The sequence below is a fragment of the Somniosus microcephalus genome, chromosome 8, assembly GCF_052327205.1.
Source record: "Somniosus microcephalus isolate GS21.2 chromosome 8, FLI_Smic_1.0, whole genome shotgun sequence".
NCBI lineage: Eukaryota > Metazoa > Chordata > Chondrichthyes > Squaliformes > Somniosidae > Somniosus > Somniosus microcephalus.
This window is the reverse complement of record NC_140994.1, coordinates 102,199,697-102,205,696: the sequence shown is the minus strand read 5'-3', so window position 1 is coordinate 102,205,696 and position 6,000 is coordinate 102,199,697.

The following is a 6,000-nucleotide window of genomic DNA, read 5'->3' as shown; positions in this document are numbered from 1 at the left end:
ACCGAGAGCCCCTGGACAGGATGGGTTTTGACTGAGAGACCCCGGACAGGATGGGCTTTGACCGAGAGCCCCTGGACAGCATGGCTTTGACCGAGAGCTCGTGGACAGGATGGGCTTTGACCGAGAGCTCGTGGACAGGATGGGCTTTGACCGAGAGCCCCTGGACAGGATGGGCTTTGACCGAGAGCCCCTGGACAGGATGGGCTTTGACCGAGAGCCCCTGGACAGGATGGGCTTTGACCGAGAGTCCCCAGACAGGATGGGCTTTGACCGAGAGCCCCTGGACAGGATGGCTTTTAACCGAGAGCCCCTGGAAAGGATGGGGTTCGACCGGGAGCCCTCGGACAGTTTAGGCTTTGACCGAGAGATCGTGGACAGGATAGGCTTTGACTGAGAGCCCCCAGACAGGATGGGCTTTGACCGAGAGCTCGTGGACAGGATGGGCTTTGACCGAGAGCTCGTGGACAGGATGGGCTTTGACCGAGAGCCCCCGGACAGGCTGGGGTTTGACCGAGAGCCCCCGGACAGGATGGGCATTAACCAAGAGCTCGTGGACAGGATGGGCTTTGACCGAGAGCCCCAGGACAGGATGGGCTTTGACCAAGATCCCCTGGACAGGATGAGCTTTGACCAAGTGCCCCCGGACAGAATGGGCTTTGACCGAGAGCCCCTGGACAGGATGAGCTCTGACCGAGAGCCCCTGGACAGGATGAGCTTTGACCGAGTGCCCCTGGACAGGATGAGCGTTGACCGAGAGCCCCTGGACAGGATGAGCTTTGACCGAGAGCCCCTGGACAGGATGAGCTTTGACCGAGAGCCCCCGGACAGGATGGGGTTTGATCGAGAGCCCCTGGACAGGCTGGGCTTTGACCGAGAGCCCCTGGACAGGGTGGGCTTTGACCGAGAGCTCGTGGACAGGATGGGCTTTGACCGAGAGCTCGTGGGCAGGATGGGCTTTGACCGAGAGCCCCCGGACAGTTTAGGCTTCGACCGAGAGCCCCCGGACAGGTTGGGCTTTGACCGAGAGCTCGTGGACAGGATGGGCTTTGACCGAGAGCCCCCGGACAGGGCGGGCTTTGACCGAGAGCCCCTGGACAGGATGGGCTTTGACTGAGAGCACCCAGACAGGATGGGCTTTGACCGAGGGCCCCTGGACAGGATGGCGTTGACTGAGCGCTCGTGGACAGGATGGGCTTTGAACGAGAGCTCGTGGACAGGATGGGCTTTGACCGAGAGCCCCCGGACAGGATTGGCTTTGACCGAGAGCTCGTGGACAGGATGGGCTTTGACCGAGAGCCCCCGGACAGGATGGGCTTTGACCGAGAGCCCCCGGACAGGGCGGGCTTTGACCGAGAGCCCCTGGACAGGATGGGCTTTGACTGAGATACCCCGGACAGGATGGGCTTTGAGCGAGAGCCCCCGGACAGAATGGGCTTTGACCGAGAGCCCCTGGACAGGATGGCTTTGACCGAGAGCTCGTGGACAGGATGGGCTTTGACCGAGAGCTCGTGGACAGGATGGGCTTTGACCGAGAGCCCCTGGACAGGATGGCTTTGACAGAGAGCCCCCGGACAGGGCGGGCTTTGACCGAGAGCCCCTGGACAGGATGGGCTTTGACTGAGAGCACCCAGACAGGATGGGCTTTGACCGAGAGCCCCCGGACAGGATAGGCTTTGACCGAGAGCCCCTGGACAGGATGGCGTTGACCGAGCGCTCGTGGACAGGATGGGCTTTGAACGAGAGCTCGTGGACAGGATGGGCTTTGACCGAGAGCCCCCGGACAGGATTGGCTTTGACCGAGAGCTCGTGGACAGGATGGGCTTTGACCGAGAGCCCCCGGACAGGATGGGCTTTGAGCGAGAGCCCCCGGACAGGGCGGGCTTTGACCGAGAGCCCCTGGACAGGATGGGCTTTGACTGAGATACCCCAGACAGGATGGGCTTTGACCGAGAGCTCGTGGACAGGATGGGCTTTGACCGAGAGCCCCCGGACAGAATGGGCTTTGACCGAGAGCCCCTGGACAGGATGGCTTTGACCGAGAGCTCGTGGACAGGATGGGCTTTGACCGAGAGCCCCTGGACAGGATGGGCTTTGACCAAGAGCCCCCGGACAGGATGGGCTTTGACCGAGAGCCCCCGGACAGGATGGGCTTTGACCGAGAGCCCCTGGACAGGGCGGGCTTTGACCGAGAGCCCCTGGACAGGATGGGTTTTGACTGAGAGACCCCGGACAGGATGGGCTTTGACCGAGAGCCCCTGGACAGCATGGCTTTGACCGAGAGCTCGTGGACAGGATGGGCTTTGACCGAGAGCTCGTGGACAGGATGGGCTTTGACCGAGAGCCCCTGGACAGGATGGGCTTTGACCGAGAGCCCCTGGACAGGATGGGCTTTGACCGAGAGCCCCTGGACAGGATGGGCTTTGACCGAGAGTCCCCAGACAGGATGGGCTTTGACCGAGAGCCCCTGGACAGGATGGCTTTTAACCGAGAGCCCCTGGAAAGGATGGGGTTCGATCGGGAGCCTTCGGACAGTTTAGGCTTTGACCGAGAGATCGTGGACAGGATAGGCTTTGACTGAGAGCCCCCAGACAGGATGGGCTTTGACCGAGAGCTCGTGGACAGGATGGGCTTTGACCGAGAGCTCGTGGACAGGATGGGCTTTGACCGAGAGCCCCCGGACAGGCTGGGGTTTGACCGAGAGCCCCCGGACAGGATGGGCATTAACCAAGAGCTCGTGGACAGGATGGGCTTTGACCGAGAGCCCCAGGACAGGATGGGCTTTGACCAAGATCCCCCGGACAGAATGGGCTTTGACCGAGAGCACCTGGACAGGATGAGCTCTGACCGAGAGCCCCTGGACAGGATGAGCTTTGACCGAGTGCCCCTGGACAGGATGAGCGTTGACCGAGAGCCCCTGGACAGGATGAGCTTTGACCGAGAGCCCCTGGACAGGATGAGCTTTGACCGAGAGCCCCCGGACAGGATGGGGTTTGAACGAGAGCCCCCGGACAGGCTGGGCTTTGACCGAGAGCCCCTGGAGAGGGTGGGCTTTGACCGAGAGCTTGTGGACAGGATGGGCTTTGACCGAGAGCTCATGGGCAGGATGGGCTTTGACCGAGAGCACCCGGACAGTTTAGGCTTCGACCGAGAGCCCCCGGACAGGTTGGGCTTTGACCGAGAGCTCGTGGACAGGATGGGCTTTGACCGAGAGCCCCCGGACAGGGCGGGCTTTGACCGAGAGCCCCTGGACAGGATGGGCTTTGACTGAGAGCACCCAGACAGGATGGGCTTTGACCGAGAGCCCCTGGACAGGATGGCGTTGACTGAGCGCTCGTGGACAGGATGGGCTTTGAACGAGAGCTCGTGGACAGGATGGGCTTTGACCGAGAGCCCCCGGACAGGATTTGCTTTGACCGAGAGCTCGTGGAGAGGATGGGCTTTGACCGAGAGCCCCCGGACAGGATGGGCTTTGACCGAGAGCCCCCGGACAGGGCGGGCTTTGAACGAGAGCCCCTGGACAGGATGGGCTTTGACTGAGATACCCCGGACAGGATGGGCTTTGACCGAGAGCCCCCGGACAGAATGGGCTTTGACCGAGAGCCCCTGGACAGGATGGCTTTGACCGAGAGCTCGTGGACAGGATGGGCTTTGACCGAGAGCTCGTGGACAGGATGGGCTTTGACCGAGAGCTCGTGGACAGGATGGGCTTTGACCGAGAGCTCGTGGACAGGATGGGCTTTGACCGAGAGCCCCCGGACAGGCTGGGGTTTGACCGAGAGCCCCCGGACAGGATGGGCATTAACCAAGAGCTCGTGGACAGGATGGGCTTTGACCGAGAGCCCCAGGACAGGATGGGCTTTGACCAAGATCCCCTGGACAGGATGAGCTTTGACCAAGTGCCCCCGGACAGAATGGGCTTTGACCGAGAGCCCCTGGACAGGATGAGCTCTGACCGAGAGCCCCTGGACAGGATGAGCTTTGACCGAGTGCCCCTGGACAGGATGAGCGTTGACCGAGAGCCCCTGGACAGGATGAGCTTTGACCGAGAGCCCCTGGACAGGATGAGCTTTGACCGAGAGCCCCCGGACAGGATGGGGTTTGATCGAGAGCCCCCGGACAGGCTGGGCTTTGACCGAGAGCCCCTGGACAGGGTGGGCTTTGACCGAGAGCTCGTGGACAGGATGGGCTTTGACCGAGAGCTCATGGGCAGGATGGGCTTTGACCGAGAGCCCCCGGACAGTTTAGGCTTCGACCGAGAGCCCCCGGACAGGTTGGGCTTTGACCGAGAGCTTGTGGACAGGATGGGCTTTGACCGAGAGCCCCCGGACAGGGCGGGCTTTGACCGAGAGCTCGTGGACAGGATGGGATTTGACCGAGAGCCTCCGGACAGGCTGGGCTTTGACCGAGAGCCCCCGGACAGGATGGGCATTAACCAAGAGCTCGTGGACAGGATGAGCTTTGACCGAGAGCCCCTGGACAGGATGAGCTGTGACCGAGAGCCCCCGAACAGAATGGGCTTTGACCGAGAGCCCCTGGACAGGATGAGCTGTGACCGAGAGCCCCTGGACAGGATGAGCTTTGACCGAGTGCCCCTGGACAGGATGAGCGTTGACCGAGAGCCCCTGGACAGGATGAGCTTTGACCGAGAGCCCCTGGACAGGATGAGCTTTGACCGAGAGCCCCCGGACAGGATGGGGTTTGATCGAGAGCCCCCGGCCAGGCTGGGCTTTGACCGAGAGCCCCTGGACAGGGTGGGCTTTGACCGAGAGCTCGTGGACAGGATGGGCTTTGACCGAGAGCTCATGGGCAGGATGGGCTTTGACCGAGAGCCCCCGGACAGTTTAGGCTTCGACCGAGAGCCCCCGGACAGGTTGGGCTTTGATCGAGAGCTCGTGGACAGGATGGGCTTTGACCGAGAGCCCCCGGACGGATGGGCTTTGACCGAGAGCTCGTGGACAGGATGGGCTTTGACCTAGAGCCCCCGGACAGGATGTGCTATGACCGAGAGCTCGTGGACAGTATGGGCTTTGACCGAAAGCCCCTGTACAGGATGGGCTTTGACCGAAAGCCCCCGGACAGGGCGGGCTTTGACCGAGAGCCCCTGGACAGGATGGGCTTTGACTGAGAGCACCCAGACAGGATGGGCTTTGACCGAGAGCCCCCGGACAGGATAGGCTTTGACCGAGAGCCCCTGGACAGGATGGCGTTGACCGAGCGCTCGTGGACAGGATGGGCTTTGAACGAGAGCTCGTGGACAGGATGGGCTTTGACCGAGAGCCCCCGGACAGGATTGGCTTTGACCGAGAGCTCGTGGACAGGATGGGCTTTGACCGAGAGCCACCGGACAGGATGGGCTTTGACCGAGAGCCCCCGGACAGGGCGGGCTTTGACCGAGAGCCCCTGGACAGGATGGGCTTTGACTGAGATACCCCGGACAGGATGGGCTTTGACCGAGAGCTCGTGGACAGGATGGGCTTTGACCGAGAGCCCCCGGACAGAATGGGCTTTGACCGAGAGCCCCTGGACAGGATGGCTTTGACCGAGAGCTCGTGGACAGGATGGGCTTTGACCGAGAGCTCGTGGACAGGATGGGCTTTGACCGAGAGCCCCTGGACAGGATGGGCTTTGACCAAGAGCCCCCGGACAGGATGGGCTTTGACCGAGAGCCCCCGGACAGGATGGGCTTTGACCGAGAGCCCCTGGACAGGATGGGCTTTGACCGAGAGCCCCCGGACAGGCTGGGCTTTGACCGAGAGCCCCTGGACAGGGTGGGCTTTGACCGAGAGCTCGTGGACAGGATGGGCTTTGACCGAGAGCTCATAGACAGGATGGGCTTTGACCGAGAGCCCCCGGACAGTTCAGGCTTTGACCGAGAGCCCCCGGACAGGATGGGCTTTGACCGAGAGCTCGTGGACAGGATGGGCTTTGACCGAGAGCCCCCGGACAGGATGGGCTTTGACCGAGAGCTCGTGGACAGAATGGGCTTTGACCGAGAGCCCC